The sequence below is a fragment of the Nelumbo lutea genome, chromosome 6, assembly GCF_056320005.1.
Source record: "Nelumbo lutea isolate HS-2025 chromosome 6, American lotus-T2T, whole genome shotgun sequence".
NCBI lineage: Eukaryota > Viridiplantae > Streptophyta > Magnoliopsida > Proteales > Nelumbonaceae > Nelumbo > Nelumbo lutea.
Window position 1 is genome coordinate 8,651,247 of NC_142689.1, and position 21,368 is coordinate 8,672,614.

The following is a 21,368-nucleotide window of genomic DNA, read 5'->3' on the forward strand; positions in this document are numbered from 1 at the left end:
TATTGTTCTCTCTGTACATATAAAGCCAGTTTTATAATCATTTTTTCCTATATTTCATGAATAGCTGTTTCATTTGTTTCAAATTACATATAATTGTTTAGGTACAGTCCGTCGTTGACCTTGCTGGTCGGAACAGTAACCCTATGAACCAGCCATGATGCCGATTTGGGTCAACCTCCAATATGCTATTTCACCCAAAAAAATATATTATAGATTGATCTATAATCCATTGACCCATATGATAAATTCAATGGATTAGCAGTTTGATAGTATTGCGAGTTAGATTCCTTTGATTGAAATGGTTGAATTGTTAATCTATTAATTAATTCAGATCAGGTTTCAAAAAATCGGTACTGGTTATTTAGAGACGTTGCACTATTTTTAAAATATGCCATGCACTTGACTCATATAATTAAACAGAATTATTAGGGGGTGTTTTCCGCTATGTGTTTTTGTTTCCTTTTTGTTAATTTCAAGAAAAATGGATCCTAAAAATGATTTGATTACATTGTTCTCTCAAAACAAAAGCATATAAAGCGTTGGCTAAATTTGGATGTGCTTAATGGTCAAGATTACATCAATAAGTACTTATTCAATAAGTCCAAATTTTAGACTTATTTTAAGTACTCATTCGATGTGTTTTTTTCCTTGTTGTCTTGTCTTGGATGGCCACATCATTTTAAAAATGCCTATATTTCCCTTTTGTTTGAAATAAGTGCTATTTCGACAAAAAGCTCAATAACTCTTATTAGAATAAGCACTCCCAAACTTCGTCTTAGAATCTTTAGTGTAATTAATGACATTCATAACCTTATTTCTCTTTACCTAACACTAAGAATTCAATTTTGATTTTAAGGGATTTCAACTCCAATTCTAATCACAAACCAAACAGTCCCCATGATAGGGATATGTTGAAAAGAATATTAATTCATATTTCTTTATAGCTTTTTTATTTATATTTTGAACCAATCTAATTAAACGGGGGGTTGGTATGATATCTATGAGATTTAGTGACATACATAATTAAGTGAAAAACATGATTTTTTGTTTTTAAAATCATCTTTTTGTCCATTTTAAAAACATGTTTTTACTTTATTTTGAAGAAAAATGCGCATGTCCAATTTTTTTCTGCACCTGGTTAAAAAAAAAATTCTTAGTTTTATACAATAAAACTAAGAATTCTAATGGTGGACTGAACAGTCGTTCTCCCTAAAATCAACAGTACTCATCAAGATAATAAAATCAAACGATAGTTACAAATTCTTGATTCCATTGAATTATATATTTTGACCAGACATCCCCGTGCATTTGCATCTAACATTATATTGCCACTTGAAAATCAAATCTTGTTTACCTATTATTTTTCAGACTTGAGGAGTTCTTTGAACTTTGAATACCAACATAACCAACCACACCTAACATCGAATGAAAAAAAGGCTTCAACTTAGTCCTGATAAATAATACCAAGTGGCATGATGCGTTCATAGTTGTCATATGGTCCACCAACTCAGCCAAGAAATCATCCCCACAAATTATGGTGGAATATGGATTAGTGGAACGATTGTGGGGTAGAATAAGGGGAAGTCATGTACGTAAGTCAGTAGACGGGCTTGTCAAACTGTGGGTTGGTTGGAATTTGTTTAAAGGCACTTTTGTAAGATGAGTTTTGACCTGATGAAAGTGGGATTTGAGAAGAGAGGAATGGAAAGGCCTTAAAGCTTCTTTAATGACATCTCCTTCGTAGATAGAGTCTAGAGAAGTGAGAGATAGGTTGATAAGTGTCGTGCTCTGTTTTGATCCTTTATTTTTCTCTCTAATTGCAAGTTGGCTTGTGTAATGCCTACCATACCATTTATATGGTTTGACCTAGAGGGAACACCGAAACAAAAGCGTTATTATTCAACGGTTGCATGCAATAACGTAATTGGAAAGTGTTGTGAAAACAGCTCATTCAAGGTTGAAAGCAGTTATCCCTCGACACGCTCTCGATAACAGCGGCATAAGCGATAAGCGTGTTGGCTGGATGGACGGGAGAGTACAATTTGTTAGAGAATCTTTTAAAGCAATAGAGCTTTGGGTACGGCGTGGCGTAGCGGAATCTGAAGCTCCACGCATACGCATAGCAAGGGTGAAGCGACCTCAGTACCTTCTATAAACACATATCCGATATAAGGATCAAATAGCTGAAGTCAAAGACTCGAAAGACAATCTATGGACTGTTTAGGGAGAGCAATGGAAACTGGTAGGGGTTTGGGTTTTAACCTGTACCCTTCTCAAAATCTGCATTGGTTGGATTTTCAAAATTCAAACCTTCCCTATACATTCAAGTTTATTGGTCACGATTCAATCCGGTGTGATCAAGAGTTATAATTCAAAATTAACAGTTATTTACTGTTAATTACCTTTTAAACAGTCATAATTTTTGAAATTGTAACTGTTCAATGTGCCTTTTCTAAACCAGCACCTACCTTTTCTTCATAAGTCTTCAAAAATTATTTAAGGAGCATAAATAAGACATTTCACACACAGCTTCAAAATTCATTTTCTCTCTCTCTCTCTCTCTCAATATGATTTGCTACAGTCTCACAGAAGGTTTCTTCGAAGACTCTTCAACTTTGTTAGTTGCAGATTCTCGCCCAAGGCTTCGTTGTATCTTGGGAGCGGATTTGCCTGTAACCCAACAGCAAACTCAGTGAAACTGAGTGGGGGCAAATAACGTTTTAAAGACAGTGTCTTTAGACACGTCTCAGAGCTTCTCCTCCAAAATTTCAATGACCCAATTTCCCAAAAGGCTGGTTATACCAAAGATTTGGAATCAAATCCTAAGGTGGCATGGGTTTGGGGATGGCCAACCCCCAGTGGGGGTGTTCATTAAAAAAAACAAAAAACAAAAAAACAAAATGAATGAAGCTGGAGCAAAGGAATCGATCAATCAATTAATTCGATTTGGTTTCGATATAAGACAATGCAAAAAACCAAAGGGACAAATTTGCTTTCGAAAATATATACACAGTTCAATTTATCGAACCATAAATACCTCTCCCTGGTTGTGCAACCCCATGAGAAAGAGAAAAGAAAGAAAAAAAGGCAAAAGGAAGAATCAAATACCCATTGCCCTTATGAATAGGATTTTCAACCGCTCAGTTCACTCCATCCCCCAAGGTGCAAAGTATCGATACAAGCCAACATGTCAGTCTGCTTGTATTAGTATTTTTTTTAGTTTTTTTTTTTTTTTTTGAAACCGGTTCATAGGGGTCGATTTAACGCCCAACTACCCAATGAATCAGTGTCTATAGATGTTTTAGTATTATAATACTTCCTTTTTAGTATAAAAAAATGGAGAAATACACTGTAGAATTCTGAAATTACAGATCCCTCATAGTCTACTAATAGCTCTCCCTATAAATCGCATCCTAGCCATGGATTTGACATCAATCCATCATCAAGAATCATCCCACTTATATGGTAGGGTTAAGAATTATGAGATAGGGTGAACAGTCATTCTTCCTAAAAAATGACCATTGCCCCATTTGACTATGTGCCAAAGTCTAGCGAGAGGCAAATGATGGTTCCTACTAGGGGTGTCCATGAAAAACCAAAAAACCAAACCGAATCAAGAAAGCCGAACCACAAAATGTGGTTAATCGAATCGATCGGTTTGGATTTTTGAAAAACCGAAGGACCGGTTCGATTTTTGGTTAACCTACAAAAAAATTTACAATTAACCGAACCGATCAGTATATGTATTTTTATGTATATTTTATATATTTTTAATATATGTCACATATTTTTATGTATTATATATAAATATATGCTTATATTATATTTATAATGATCTATTTATAAATATATTATATGTATTATATATTTTTCAAATATTTATAATATACTATATGTCATTTATTATTTATAATATAATATTATACATATATTTTTATACAATATATTATATATAAAAAATCAAAGAACCAAACCGGTCAAAAATCGAAACCGATAAACCGATTAAATAATGGTACCAATTCAATTTCGGTTTAGAAAATTGAAAAAACCAATACCACCAATTCGATTTATAAACGAAATGATTAAAAAACATTACTACAAATCTACAACATAAATATATAGCAGGTATAAGAAAAAACAAGACTAAAACAGTGAATCTAGCCGGTCCCGTGGATCATCATTTCCCACCAGCATCTAGCATCTAACCCATCCAGAACACGGCTTTGGTTGAGCATTGACTTGTTTGGATGGTCAAATCGCTCGCTTGGGACCAGCTAAAGTGATGTTCCTGGGCCCCCCCTGAGCATTTGTCTAAATAGAACATTTCAAGTGATACATATATATTCAATGTCAATGGTGACACTTCAATCAGAGTATGAACCAGGAATCATTGTTTCAACCCATATTTTTTAGCAAATGCAAATAGTTTAACCCACTCCTTCCATACCAATGGAGATTGGAAAAAAAAATGGATGGAGTAAAGAATAAATAATTGGGATAAGTGAATTGCAATTCACTTCAGAAATCTGAATTCCAGCCTCCTTTTAATCTATTAGTAGCCTTTTTATAAATCATATCCTGTTTGTAAATTTGGCATCAATTCACGGATAGAATCCGTCCACCCCTAAAAATCTTAACTCCACCCTAGGGGTGGACTGAACTATAAAAACCCTATATAATTTTGTATGATGCTAGTGGGATCCGTGCCATGTATGGACTGATGGCAAATATGACCTTAATTTGATACCGTGGGTAAGGGTGTAAGGCAGTCAATGGAATGGATATTGGTCTCACTCAACCTGGTCTAATATGACGGATCAGATCCAATCCAATCTGATGAATACTTTAGAACATTTTGAATTAATTCAATTTAATGTTTCAACCGTCCAATTTATTTAATTTGGTTTCGATTTACATTGTGTCATCCAACTAAACCTGCTCCATTCACACACTCATACTCTTATCTTCTATGGATTGAATATTGGTTCAATCCAACCCAATCTAATATAAATTCACTATTTATACATCGGGTCCAATCCAGTCCAATAAATACTTTGGACCATTAAGACTGGACCGATATGTCCAACCGTTCAAACTGATTTTGCTTCAAACAAGTCCAATCCAAATCCTGACACATCTATTGATAGGGGTATATTTTTATTAATTGTACCATCATATTTTCATTTAAAATGAAAAAAAAAGTAACAAAGAAAAACAAAAATGAAAAAAAAAAAAAATAGCCCCACCATCTTACCTCTTCCTTCCCATCTTATCTTCAATTTTAAATTACTTGAAACAACAAGAGTCAAAATTCCGAACAAGGAAATCATGTGACAGCATATAAAACCACCACCTTGGTCGGGGATATACTTGTAATCATGTACATTTATATATGACAGTCTTGTCTGGAAGATTATACCATTCAACCCACTAACAAAAGAGGGTCTAAGGTCCATAACAAGCTTTAGGTCTTCATTTCATATGAAATTATGAATGTATTTTATTTCTCTTTTTAGCTTTCTTATCTTTTTACTATATGATGCTGAAATTTACCTTTGACTTCACATTGGGAAAATCCAAACCAACATATGAAAAACCAAATCTATTTATTTTTTCCTTTTCTTGCTTTATTCACTTTTTCTTCATCTTCTTTTCTCTATCTATACTATACACATGTATTTATTACACGGTGGGAATAAAACATGCTGGGTCAAAGTGCAGCCCATTAACCTTTATTAGGGCAGTTCATGAGTTGGGTTGGGTCGATTTATTAAGGTTTTTCCAACCGACCTGACCTGGTTGGGTTACTTGAGATGGAAACCAAAACCGACCCAGTGTTAAGAAAAATCGACTTAGTCGGACTGAGTCGGGTTAGGTTGTTTAGATCGGTTTCGGTTCTAAGTTCATCCGTGCCCCCCATGGCCACCTAGTTTCTGGAAATATATTTAAAACTGAAATATGTATTTTAGAAATATATATATATATATATATATATATATATATATATATATATAAAATTTTATATACAAACAAAAAAATACATACAAATATATTGGAATATATATTTTCTGGAAATATATATCTGACATATTTCATAATATATATTTTTTAGATATAGATATTGGAATATATATTTTCAAATATTTCAGTTTTTAGTTAAGTAGGAACTAAGTTGGGTCGGGTCAGGTCGGTTTCGATTTTCACACAAGAAAACCGAAACCAACCCGAACCATCGGTTTATGAATTTGTACAACCCGAAACCGACCAGTGCTAATGAAAACCTGGCCAACTCGGATTGGGTCGGTTCGGGTTGATCGGTCTGGTCGGGTTGGGCCTTCTTATGAACAGCCCTAACCTTTATCATGAAGAGCATGCAATTACACGGGTTTGTTCCCATGCCTTATATTGGGAGGGGCGCTAAGCAAGGTTCAAAATATCGATACACCTTGGATGATATCGATAATGTTTTTTTGCCTTTTTTTTTCAAAACCAACTCAGGGGGGCGATTTAAGGCTCCTCCACCCCCCCTGAACTGGTCAGAATCCAAAGCCACTAGCACAATACATATCGGCCAATACAAACCGATACATATCAATACTAGATCATTGTCTCATACTCTCATTGGCACTTCGTATATGCCTTTAAGGTTGGCCAGCTTGCTCTAAAAAAGTGAGGGGTCACCATTCTGGCTGAACCTCATAAAGTTTATGTAATAAATATATATATGTAGATCCGTGGAATGAAACCATGATGAATTTTGGTTTCAGTATTATCACAAATGTGTATGTATTTGATGAGGGGTGATTTGGCCCGACCTATCAATACATGGACACGTGGAGGTGACCTGTTGATTGAACATCGACTCAACACTTTCTGCCACCTTAGCAGGACAGGTCACTTCGGCCAAGAATGAGGTTCGAGCTTCACGGGACCACCCCGCACGTCCTTAGGTCTTATCCTCATCCCGCCCAAATTGGACGAACACGATAAGCCTTATCGGGTAGAACGAAGTCCACCTCCTGGTGCAGAACGGACTCCTAACAGCACAGGCTGAGGATGTCAGAGGTGTTTCATGAAACCCATGACAGCTCATCTATATAAGGACACCTACCCCAGTGATACAATGTATGCGCGATTTAGTGCATACTAACTTAAGCATTGAAGCAACCACACCGGGTGAGCCACCCTGGGTTCTCTGAGCATTCCTTCTTTGTAGTTCGACTAGCCAACTAAGCAATCGACATCCGAACTTCCATCCAGCTAAGAACAATCAGATCGTGCACTATCAGTATTATCCTAAAGTACCTAAAAAAGCAACCTATTTTACATCTTAATTAGTTTATTTAATTATTTTTTGAGGTAATTTAAGCAAAAAATTTTGTATTGTATGTTATTGTTATTCTCATGAGCGCTAAATATAGATGAACAAAGAATATGGCTTGGCCCCTTCTCATTCTTTGTACAAGAAATACCTATGAACTAATAGAGTATTTGCCTTTTTTTTTGTTACAATCTATTAGGGCAATTGCCCTCCCTATGCTTTTAGTTTTTAGTTAAAGCTTCTATTAAATCATTGATTATGATCATATTTCTAGACATAGAATCACATTTTATTGAAATCAAAGATTTGTTAAGGGGTATGGGAAAACATTTTATTTATTTATTTATTTGTCTTGTTTGGCATCACTTCGAATGAGTAATTCTTTTGATTCTTGTGTTTCAAAGAATGAGAAACATGTTTGACATCATCTTTTGCCAACAATCTATTCGATCCACATGGAAAATGTGTGCCAACGGCCCGATTCTAAGAAGTGAAAATTTCTCACTTCAGGGAAAGGGGTTTTTCAACCCGCTAATTCTTGCTGTCTTTTTTAATAAAACGAACACGTGTGATCATGAAAAAATGGGTATGGAGGTAATTTCAGGCAAAAAAAATATATATAACATCACGTTTATAGGGGTGCAAATGGATTGGATCATCCGAGATTCTATCATATTTGGTCAAATTCCGATTACCCCTATCCAATATATATATATATGTATTTATGTTATTTATTGATTTATAAATATATTTTGGATATTATATTATTCATTTAAAAAACATACATATATGATGAAAACAATTAAAAATGCTTGTATTTATTGTTTTTACTTTATTTAAATTAATATATTTTATTTTTCTTTTAAAGTCCAGTCCTACCAGATCTAGTATTCGGAATTCAAATTTGGTCCAATCCATTTGCATCCTTAATTGATTGTTCCGTGTTTAGTTCTCTTTGCTCAACAAGGTTTTTTTGGTTTTTGGGTAATTTGGTTTTTAAAGTAGGAAATTCGGTTAACCGAAAAAAACCTGAATTAACTAAAATTTATTATATAATATGTAATATATAATATACAATATATAACATTTAATATATAATATGCTATATATTATATATTGTATTATAATGAAATTCAAATTCATAAAATATATATATATATATATATATATATATATATATTAAATTCGGTTTTTAACCAAAATAATTAAAAACCGAACGAAATGTTTGGTTTTTGGTTATTTTGGTTTTCTTGTAATTCGGTTTCAGTTCAGTTTTCATTTTTTTATTTCGGTTTTTAAAATCTCGGTGTTAGTTCTTTTTTTTTTATTTATTTATCTTTTTTGTTTCTTGGGATTTAATTGGGGTCAGAGACGAGTCATGCAAAACTCGGCCCATCTCCACCACGTTCCACTGCACTATAAGTAGAAGAATGGAAATTAGTGACTCTTTCGAATATTTCAGTTTTCTTTTTTGCATATTTGTTTTTTTGTGCTTAGGCTGTGTTTGGTTTCACTCTTACAAATGTATGGGAGTGTAAATGTAAAAAATGCAAATTCTTGTTTAATTTTGTTTTAGTTTTTATTTTATTCTTCTTCATGTCTTAATTTACTTCATTTGTTCTGCAATCAAACAGAATAAGTTAAAATTTAAAACAAAAATATATCAGAATTTACACTTTACACTGCCATGATTTTGCATTAGTGTAAATTTATTTACATTACAACCAAACACAACCTTAGGCTGCGGTTGAAAACAATGCAAACAAGTGTGAAAACAATGCAAATAAGTGTGAATGCAAATATATTGTAAAACGGTTCATATAAGTTACAAAATTGGGTTAGTTTTGCACTAACAAATTTACCTTCTTACCAAACTGACTTTTAGCTGTAATGGATGCAAACATGAATTCCAATAAAGCATATGCTTTTTTTTCATCAAAATCCCACTTGAATGCAAACTTATTTCTTTTTTATTGATGTACTTTTACATCTTATTATCAATGTAAATATGCATTACTCTGTCATTTATCAATGCATAAATGTAATGTTGCCAAATACAAGCAAAAATAAACCCCAATACAAATTTACTCTGAACTGGGATTTATACTTCATTTGCATCTTTTAAGCCTGATTTTCTCGAAACCACAAGAAATTGAAAACAGTTTATACTGGCAAATATCCACAAGGCCCTAGATTATATATGCTCCAGAAAAGTATTTTGATTGCCTGAACCCCCAGCATATTTTATATCACACCGTTTCTCAGCCTCGGTCATGAGTCCGGATCTGCTACAAAGTAAGACGTGTACAGCAGATTATGAGATCCTATCTACGTAAGTTGCTATTTATCTAATAAAAGTATGGATAGCTGACGTGTTATTTAGATTTTAGAGAGGATTTCAACTGCTAATTGCTTTATTCGTATTGCGTCGTTTAGGGGTGATAATGTGCCGGGCCGGGCTTTGGGCTTATATAATTTTTATATAAATATATTGCAGTCTGGGCCGGGTTGAAAATAATCCGTTTAATAAGATGGCCTCAGCTTGATCTGCGCTTAGATTTTGGTCCATATTTTTTTGGAAATCCGTTTAACCTTTTAAAAACCAAGCCTCATTCTACTAATTCATGGCAGGAGCCCATGTGAAATTTATTTTTGGTTAAAGATGGTTTGAAGAAGTTATTATAAGAGGCTTGAATTGATAGACCTCATCCCATGTACCTAACATTGCTTATGGGCTTTCTAGATGGGCCTGACCTCAAAAAGCGGAGAGCACGAAAGGTCTCAACAAATCAGTACGGGAACATGTATGCTGCTGGAAAGACATAATATCGAAAGTGCTTTGACCAATCAAACCCTCCAAAGTTTTATCGGGGATCATAGTCAAACTCCAGCCAGCATCAACACCTTTTTTTTCTTTTTTCTTTTTTTCTTGTGAAATAGTGACAACCTCACTATTGGTTAATACACGCTATTAAAATTGCAGTGAGGGTTTCTGTTTTTGTTAAATATGCATACAAACTACATTTGACATTAAGGCTGCGTTTGGAAATGATGCAAATAAGTGTAAATAGTGTAAAAGGTTCATATAAATTGTAAAGTTGGGTTAATTTTGCACTGACAAATTTATCTTCTTACCAAACAGACTTTTAGCTGTAATGAATGCAAACATGAATTTCAATAAAGTATATGCTTTTTTTTTATCAAAAACCCACTTAAATGCAAATTTACTTCTTTTTTATTGATGTACTTTTACATCTTATTATCAATGTAAATATGCATTGATCTGTCATTTGTCAATACATAAAAGTAATGTTGCCAAACACAGGCAAAAATGAACCAGCGTGCAAATTTACCCTGAACCAGGATTTACAATCCATTTGCATCGTTTTCAAACACAACCATAGACAAGGCACATGGCATTCTATTGTTTGTAGAACTAACAAATGATCCTGTGCTCAAAGCTGAAACTAATGGTTTAATATATGACAAAATTTATAACTTAAAAAATTTTAATTTTTAGGCCCTGTTCTTTTTTCAGAAACACGCTTACCTGGGTAATACCTGGGTAAGTGCATTTACCCAGGTAAGTGTTTCCTACCCATGTTCTTTTTTTTGTTTAATTCATCCAGGTGAAGTGAGTTTCCTTATTTTCCCATATTCTTTTGCAACACAAACTTTCCTGGGTAGGTTGTTATCTTTTTCACCTCTTGCCAATTTTACCCTTTGAGCCTAAGTCCATGTGATACAAATCATACACATTGTGTCCCTTATTTCTACTGTTTCCCCTCTTCTTTTTTCCCCGACAGCTGTAGAGGGATTGTCATAAGACTGGGGTGACTGGATAGAAACCAACCCAGCTCTCACAGAGTGAATCCAAAGCCCAACTACCTAAACAGAGTGAATGTTGGATATCTTGCAATCTCTGAATATAAACATGAATCCTGTATTCTATGGATCAAGGTTCAACCATCAAGGAACCAGAACATCATATAGCTCTCACAGTGTTCAAACAACACAGAAAGCTACATTCTTAAATTTATATTCCCTGTAAACAACCAAATCATTCTCCATCTACTGAGTCTCTATCATGGTATTTTCTTAATAACCAGAGAAAATGTGCATTCAAGTCTACCAAGTTACCAACCTAGTGCTCAGGAGGACTGATGTGATAAATGCAGAAGCTGTGAAGTAGCAAAGAAGCAGCTTCAGGACAGAAGAATAATCCTTGGAAACAGGACATCTCTGGCCAAACACATGAAAAAGAAGAGAGAAAAATATATTACATTTCATGAGAGAAATGTAATCAACAATGAAAAGATAGTAGAGATTAGTACATAAGCCAATTACAAGAAATGCAAGATGAAATGCATATGCAACAAAGGGGATGTCTCATATTCAACACATAATATGAGAGCAAAACAACAATGAATCTAATTTCACCTAAAACCATTGAACTTATGGTTTAGAGCTAAATTAGGACAAGCAACAAGTGCTGGCTTGTCCTAGTCTCCAAACACAGCAACAGAAACAGAATCATAGCCAGTTTGTATGATATGTTCCTGGAACAGATTAAGAAAAGCATAAAGGCAAATTTCTTAAACTACCCTTACTGTTTAGCTAATTGACTAACTATATCCTTACTGTTTAATTATTGTCTTGCACCACCCCTACTGTCTCTGATAATTGACATGTCTGCAAGTGTTAACGGGAAAGGCAAAATATCAAATTTTCCCTCCATTATTACTCAAATTTTCAAAATAAAACCCAAATTTCAGGAAGATAACTGCTTAGTCTCCGTCTCCGGTTCCTTCTTCGTCTACCAACCACACTGTCGGAGGAGCAAACAGATGGTCTCTCTCTCGGCTGATTAATGGTAGACGTGCCGCTTGTGAAAGTGGGCAAATCTCTCATATACGAAAAATGGTGCCAAGGGTGGGGCTTACCTATAGTCTCTCTCTCTCTCAATTTTCTCTTATTTTTTGCTTTGTTTCTTCTCACAGTCACAGTTCGGCCAGCCCTGTTCAGCTTCTTCAAGCTCGCGACACCGAATAGAGCGCTAGTGGCAAACCTTGCTTTGCTATCCCTCTCTCTCTCTCTCTCTCTCTCTCTCACACACACACACAATTTTCTCTTATTTTTTGCTTTGTTTCTTCTCACAGAGTCACAGTTCGGCGAACCCTGTTCAGCTTCTTCAAGCTCGTGACACCGAATAGAGCGCTAGTGGCAAAACTTGCTTTGCTATCCCATCTCTCTCTCTCTCTCTCTCCCCCCCCCCCTTCTTCCCTCTTCTGACACAAGTAGGAATAACTAGAAGCAACAGAGGAGTGAATTAGATCAAGACGGAGGGAGTAGATAGTAACCGGGTCTCACCTTTGCGAGACTGTGATTCCAACTTCGTGGAAGGGACAAAAATATAACGAAGAAGAATGAAATCGAGAAGGAAGGAGAAAGGAGAATGGTGGAGAGAAAAGGACTGGCAGTTGCAGCTGGGAAGAATTTTAAGATAGGGTCAAGCGATTGAGAGCAGCCTCCGTAGCAATGGTCTCCGATGGTCGGTAGCAGGGAAACATCTACGGCTGAGAACAAATGACCAACTGCTATACCTTTGCAGAAATTCCTTGTAGTGGACCAGATTTCGCCAAAACTGAACCTGACCAACGTCTCAGCCACTGGAAAGATGCTCCTCTCCAAAAATTCAGTTCTTCTCCATTTTAAATCTGTTACGCCAGCATCCAAATTCACCATAAGAACAGTGGTAGCAGAAGCAGAAGAATCGAAGCACAATGCATCAAACTCCACCTGTGAACCAAAGCTGAACTTGAAAAAGGATTGGACTGATTGTGGGTCCGCACCAGTGAACTTAGGACCGCCCCCACCAAGCCCTGAGAGCAACCACGTCTTATTGTGCTCTTCACCGTCTTCATTATTCTTCTGTCCTTGCTTCAAGGAAGAAACGGCAAAGGAGGAGGAGGAGAAGGAGAAGGAGAAGGAGAAGAAGAAGAAGGGGTGGTGCAAAACAATAATTAAACAGTAAGGGTATAGTTAGTCAATTAGCTAAACACTAAACAGTAGGGATAGTTTAAGACATTCGCCCTAATAAATAATGGTAGATTTTTATAGATCTATTTTGTGTGAGAGAGAAACACATACTTATCGATTAGTCTTTCAGTTAAATTTTCACAGGTTTTATTGGGTTTCTTTTTTCTTTTAATGAAAATCATACTTTACCTCGCAGATGGGAACCCCCACAAGATGTGGTCAGCTTATTCAACTCTAATTCTATGCGGCTACAGAAAAAAGTGCAAAATGCTTATGGAAGGTAATAAGAGCAGCTGTAGTTTGGACCATCTGGGAAGAAAGAAATCAAAGGATTTTCAATGAGAATAGCAGGTCAAGAGAGGAAGTAATTGAAACAATCAAAATCAGATCTGCACATAAAAACTATTGACATATTCAAAGATATCACAATAAATGATATAATGAGAAAATGGAAGGAAGTGACTCAGATGGGAACACATAAAGAGATTCCTGAGATGGATTGGAAACCTCCAGAACCACATAAATTGAAGCTGAACTTTGATGGCAGCTCCCTTGGAAACCCTGGGAGAGCAGGAATAGGGGGAGCATTCCGGAATCACAATGGGGAAATTGTGGCCTTGTATTGTATCGGCCGATATGTATTGTATCAGGAGCACCCCGATACGCCCATATAGAGGGTGCATCGACTCACACTTCATTGTGAGTCGTGTGAACTGGCAAAGCATTGTAGACATTCTTATTCAGTAAACAATAAAAGATCTCTTTCTCCTTTTCATATTGTTCACTCTGACATGTGGGGGCCATATCATTTGCCAACTATGGGTAGTTATAGGTACTTTATCCTTTTTATTGATAACTACTCTCGTTACACTTGGATTTATCTCAAGAAATCCAGGGATGAAGTACCAGCTATTGTGCAAAAATTTCATGAACTCATCCTCACCCAGTTTAACACTTGGATCAAAATATTCCGTTTTGATAATGCTAAGGAGTATTTTGAGAAAACCCTCTCCGCCTATCTTGAAACTTTTGGGGTTATTCATCAAAGTTCTTGTTCCTACACTCCACAACAGAACAGGGTGGCGGAAAGGAAAAACAGACATGTGGTTGAAGTTGCCAAATCCCTTTTGTTTGCATCCCATGTTCCTGTAAAATTTTGGGGAGATGCTGTTCTTACTGCTACTTTTTTTTTCAACCGTATGCCCTCCCGGGTCCTTAACTTCAAAACCCCCTTTAGCCTTCTCTTCCTGGATGAGGATATTTTTTCTCTTCCTCTCCGTGTGTTTGGGTGCACTTGCCATGTGCATATTCACCGTCATCGAAGGCACAAGTTTGAACCTAAGGCTCGTAAATGTGTTTTTCTAGGATATGCTTCCACACAGAAGGGATATTACTGTTTTGATCCAATTAGTGGCACCCGCTTTGTATTCGAGATGTCACATTTGCTAAGTTGACTCCTTTCTTTAGCATTTCTCCTGAGGGGGAGAAATCTGAAGAGCCCTTTGCTATGTCTCCAGTTGTTCCTCTTCCCATTCCTCTTGAGTCCTATCATGAGGTGTCTACTTCTCCCACTGGAGCTACCTCCGATATTCCTATTCCTCCTCCTCCTCCACCTCATTCTCCTATAATTCCTCCTCATCCTTTTCTCCAAATGGTACCAGAGGCACAGATTCAGACATGGGCAAGTTGTTTCCACTCCTACAAAAGAGCCTCTTGCTCCTCCCATCATTACTGAGGTAACAGGTCAGCCTTCTTCTGACCCATCTACATCTTTCCTTGCTTCTGTTTCTTCCCATGTGATACCCAGGTCCGTACCGGAAGCCTTGTCTAAACCTGAATGGAGGATGCTATGATGGCTGAACTGGATTCTTTGCATAAGAACCATACCTAGGATATTGTTGACTTTCCTGAAGAGAAGGAACCAGTGGGTTGTAAATGGGTGTTTACCATTAAATATCACTCTGATGGATCTATTGAGAGGTTTAAGGCTAGGTTGGTTGCTAAAGGCTACACTCAGATGTATGGTATTGACTATCGTGAGACAATTGCTCTTGTAGCTAAGATGACCTCAGTCAGGGTTTTGTTATCTCTAGCCGCTACTTTTGATTGGCCCCTACACCAGTTCGATGTTAAAAATGCCTTCTTGAATGGAGACCTACATGAAGAGGTCTATATGTCTTTGCCTCAAGGGGTGTATGAGAAGGAAATGCAAGGCAAGGTGTATAAACTGCAGAAATCTATTTATGGTCTCAAACAGTCTCATCGGGCTTGGTTTGAGAGGTTCAGGGCTGCTCTTGTCTCCTTTGGTTACACACACACTCAATATAATCATACCCTGTTCTTGAAGAAAAATGGCTCTCTGGTGACCTTCTTGATAGTTTATGTTGATGATATTGTGATCACGGGTAATGACACTCAGGATGTCAGTAAACTAAAAAGATATCTCAACTCTGAATTTGAGATCAAGGATTTGGGAGATCTTGATATTTTTTGGGCATTGAAGTTGCTAGATCTAAGGATGGTATCTTCATTTCTCAACGTAAATATGTCCTTGACCTCCTTGTTGAGACTGGTAAACTTGGAGTTAAACCAATCTCCACTCCTATTGATCCCAATCATAAGCTTTCTGCTACAGATGGTGAGCTTTTATCTGATAAGGGGGTGTTTCAGAGGTTGCTTGGGGAGTTGTTATATCTTTGCATGACTCGGCCAGATATTTCCTATGCAGTAAGTGTTATTAGTCAATTTATGCATTCTCCCAGAGATACTCATTTAGCTGCTGCAGAAAGGGTTCAGTGTTACTTGAAAGGTACTCCAGGGAAAGGTATTCTATTTGCCAAACAAGGACACATGAAGCCGGAAGCTTTTACTGATGCTGATTGGGCAGGATGTATTGATGATAGGAGATCCACCTCAAGTTATTGTGCTCTAGTCGCTGGGAACATTGTGTCATGGAAGAGTAAGAAACAGTATGTAGTTGCTAGATCCTCAATTGAAGCAGAATACAAGGCAATGGCACATGGTGTGTCAGAATTACTGTGGCTACGACCCCTTTTAGAAGAATTGGGGGTTGACTACGAGAAGCCAATGATGCTCTACTGTGACAACCAAGCTGCTATCAACATTGCACATAATCATGTTCAACATGACAGAACTAAGCGCATTGAAATTGATAGACATTTTATAAGGGAAAGAGTTTCCTCAGGAGAAGTTTGTTTGCCATTCATCACATCAGACGAACAATTGGTTGATATCTTGACCAAGGGAGTTCCAAGATGGAAAATGACACACTATATAAGCAAGTTGGGCATGATTGGCATCTATGCTCAGCTTGAGGGGGAGTGTAAAGAAACTGGGCCGAATGGGTCCTAGTATCTTCTCTTGTAATATCTTTTCTTTTCTTGTTGGCTAATGGGCCTGTTATTTCTTTTTGTTTAATCTCTTTATGTTACTGCCTAGTTGGCCGCCCACTTAAGGGCATACTTGTCATTACTCTAACATTAATTCTTAATAAAAATGTATTAGAGGAGAAAAGGAAGATAATTCGATTCTTCTTCTTCTTCCTTCTCTTTTCGCCATCTTCTTCTCTTGTACTGTTGCTCTTACTTCTCTTCTTCCTTTTTTTCCCTCTAATCTTCAAATTTACACCTAATATTAGATAACTGATTTACATCTTGAATAAATGTTCAACTAGGGTTAACTTGGAGAGAAGGGTTGTTCAAATTCTTGATCCCTCTTGTGTTTTATGCAGCATGGGTGCAGAATCTATAGATCATTTGTGCATTCACTGTCCGGTTTCCTCTTCAATCTAAGGACATTTCTTCAAGAAACTAGAGGTGTGTTGGGCTATGCCTAAGTCTGTGAAGGAGTTGTTTATGAGTTGGAGATTGGAGGGTCTTAGCAAGAAAGGTAGGTTTGTTTGAATACTATTCCGCAAGTAGTTCTTTGGTCCATTTAGATGGAAAGAAACAATAGAATTTTCTGTAATCAATCAAGAAGTCTAGATGAGATTGTGCAAAAAGTGGTGGGGAAGATTTGCTCATGGGTGTTAGTAAATGAGGAGTTTAAAAGTCAGAATGTTTCTCTCCTACTTTGTACTAAATCATGGATGTTCTTGTAATCTGTTTTGGGCCCAAGAAGATCTAGTTGGCTTGAGTCTTGTTGTAATCTGCTTTCTCTCTGAATAAAATTACTTTACCTTTTTCCAAAAAGAAAAAAGATAAAATAAAAATATTACAAATTGTAGGCTCAAGTTTTAACCCAAAAGTTGTAGGCTCTTTGGTCACATATTGCACATTTCACAAAGAGAAAGGCCCTCAAGTGTTGTGTCAATGTTTCCATACATGTGTTGCATGGGTACAATGCCCATTTTGAAGTATCCATGTAAACACTGAGCAAACTGACTAAATTTTTCATCATAGATCTGATGCCATTTCAACTTTCTTAGGAGTGAAAACCAGGAAGGTTAGCATCAGTTTTCGTTGCAGAAGCTATTTTGCTAGATCCCTTTAACATGTGCTTAGCATTTTTATTTTGTTTTCCATTTCTTGGTTCTGTGTTTGTTTAATTATTTAACTCTCTCTCTTCCAAGCTTCTTAGAACAATTTTAGGAGCTATTTTGCTAAGTATAGTTTGTTGTTGCATTCCTGGGTGGTTATCTACCTTAAAATCACCCATGGCAATTCCTGGGTGGTTTTGCTTTGGATGTTTCAATGTTGATTCTTTTCTTTGAACAGAATAATATATGTAAAGGTGGTGATTTCAGATTTACCTTCTCTGTGTTTGATACGATTCTTTACTCATTCCATATTAATGGCCATTCAATTCCTTGGCATGTCATTCAGTGACTTTTAAAACAGAGCACAAATGTTAAAACTGAGTACTAGTATTTCAATATTAAGATCATTTCCAAATTTGTTTTATTCACATGAAACTTGGGAAGAAAAGAAATTTAGTAGAGTTCTAACCTTCTTTCCTCTATAGAGTATATTGTATTGATAGACACAGTTGATTAAATTTAAAGTACCACTGCAGATTTTAGCTCAAATGGTTGATTGAATTTGTATTGTTCTCCTGTGAAACTCTCTGGATGTTCTCTGTTCTGTTAATAACTAATTGGAATGAACTCATTACCGAAACTGTGCCTGAAACTGACACCCTCGGCGCATAGTACAGGGCCCCTTGTCAGAACGTTTAAGAACAACAGGTATAGCAATTGATCCATGGATTTACAAAGAAAATGATACCAAATTTCCAAAATGTCCTTTTATAGAAACAAAATATCACTTCAGAACAGTTCAGCCCGATATTTAGCATCGATGAAGTCTTTCCTCAGATCTTAAAATGAAAATAAAAACAAAACTTGATCTATTGAGTATTCACTCCTAATTGCACAGTAAAAGGTAGTACAGCGTGCGTTAAAGCTAATGAATTAAAACCAAAGAAAGCCAATTTCATCGTAAGAAAACACATAAGCTGAGAAGGAAACCCAAACACATGCTAGTAACCAGATCCAAAGAATCCTGGAAACAAACAATCAAAATAAAAATTAAAAAATTAAAAAAGAAAAAGAAATCAACGAAATGAGAAAAAATAAGATGCATCATGTGCATCACAAAGGGACGACAGAGTAGCGGCAATAGGAACAACGATTCTTACCGTTTCAATGGATGAAAAAAATATGAACAGCAGCAGTGACTAGTCGGAGCAGCGGCAGCAAGTGAGAGTATCATCACCGGCGATAGAGAACGATGAACATGATGGAGAAACTCTGCAGCAGTAGGCAACGGTGATTTTTGGGAGAAGGAACAGTTGAAGTATATAGATTTTCCAACGCTTATATGTTGAGGGGGCAATTTTGACATTTTGACTCGTTTCTATTTACCCTCCGGTAGGAAAACAAACTTACTTGAGTAGGTATCATTTACCCGGTAAACGAAATTTACCGAGGGTCTCACTTGATTTTGACATCCGAACATGACCAATTTACCCCATTCACTTCACGAAAAACGAACATATGTTTAAAGTACTATCACCTGATTATAAACAATTATCTTTAGATTGTTTTTAGTGATATTTAACCTTACAACATTAACAATTTTAATGAATTTGTTTTATTAAAACACATCGGGTTGATAGTTGTCTCTATCACTTCAAAGTTCAAACTAACAAAAGTGGCGTTTTGTGTAAATACCCCGAACAATAGAGATTGGAGAGAGAGAGTTGTGCAATGGTTAGTGGAGGTACTATTCATTTTATCTTTGAGTAATTTGTCTTTGGAATTAGAAGTTAAAAAGCGAGCGATTAGATCCAAATAAGGTTATTACATGTAGATAAACCATTATATATATATGTTATTTTTTTATATTTGAAATATTTTAGATTGATGAACAAAAATACCCAAAATCTTAATATTCTTCAACATTAGAATTGAGTGTTTGGGGTGATCGATACATTATATTTTTAGATTTCATCCGCATTTTGATAAGTCATTTATCTGGTTAAATGCATTTATCTGAACCCGGATAAGTGCACTTACCAGTGTTCTTTTCATTCTTCATGTAAACTATAATTATCACTTTATCCAAAAAAAACTATATATTAAAGGGACAATATTGTCTGATAACGTGTTAGTAGTTTTCCATAGATGGATAATGATTTACCAACGTCTTGATAGGGTATTATTTGCTCAAGTAAATGAGTTACTTGGAAATCATTATTTCCCACAAGCCCCACCAATACTGAAATATGAATATGGATTACTTTTTCCATATAACCCACCAACTTACCCGCCCCCACTTCCTATAAACAAATGAGGCCTTTTGTTATAGTTTCATATTTTTATATGGAGTTTACAATACTTATATTCATTAATTAAAAAATATAAAAATTCTAATAAGCCTTGAAACAAGCGTTTAACGACCCTTCCGAAAAAATATGATATGGTTGTATACCCTGCTATGTCAATACTTTGAATCTTACATAGGGTGTCAATTTGATGTTTCAACTTTCAATTGTAAAGGTCAATGATATGTTCCATACATGCATTCTTTCATGTGGTTTTTTTCTTTGCACCATAATACAATTGCGAGGTGACTCTTATACGTGATGTGATAACATATTTTTCCCACCAATTTGTATATATTAAGCAACTAAAAACAGTTCAGATAGAAAATGGTAGCGAATCTATGTAGAAATCAATGTGGGCAATTGCCCCCATTCATATTTGAAAAAAAAAAAGTTTATATAGTTATGAAAATTATAAAGAAATTTAAACTTTTTCACAATTTCCCTCACTCAAATAAAATAGTGGGGGGTTAAATAGGGTTGTCAATCGACTGGTATTAGATTGGATTAGATACAATTAGATTGGATTAGATCCAATCCAAACCTTACCAAATCGGATTTGGACGGTCCGTTATAATTATTGGATTGAAAAAATCTAAAATAAATTGGTCCATGTTCTTATTGGCCTGAACCTAAACCAAATTTCCAATAATCCAATAATGAGGTCAGAACCCTTGTCCAATTTGAATCCGATCATAATTAAAGTCAACATAAAATCACTTTTACAAAAATACTTTTTATGAAAGCACTTTCATAAAAGTGCTTTTATGAAAGCACTTTTACAAAACTACTTTTATAAAAGCACTTTTATGGAAGTACTTATAAAAACACTTTTATGAAAATACTTTTATAAAAAACACTTTTATGAGAGAACTTGTATGAAAACACTTTTACAAAAGCACTTCTGCAAAAGTACTTCTTACAAAAGCACTTCTATGGAAGTAAATTTATAAAAAGTACTTTTATGAAAGTACTTCCATTAAAGTGTTTTATAAAAATAACGCTTTTTTCAGTGCCAAAAGGGTATTTTTTGTAGTTTGTAGATTTTCTTCATTTTTAATATATTTTTTGTATTTTTTAAATGTTTTGTTTTTTATATAATTTTTTGTATTTCATTCAGTTTGGATTGGATCCAATCCAATCCATTTACATTTTTAATGGA

At 35.6% G+C, this 21,368-nt stretch overlaps 1 long non-coding RNA gene across 1 annotated transcript; it reads right to left on the reverse strand.

Annotated features, from left to right (window-relative positions):
• Positions 1-11,244: 11,244 nt before the first annotated feature.
• Positions 11,245-19,196, reverse strand: LOC148847182 (uncharacterized). The gene is made up of 2 exons (XR_016100254.1): positions 19,019-19,196; positions 11,245-11,563 (listed from the first exon to the last, which is right to left on the reverse strand). It is a non-coding gene; the product is annotated as an uncharacterized LOC148847182 (long non-coding RNA).
• Between the last annotated feature and the right edge of the window lie 2,172 nt (positions 19,197-21,368).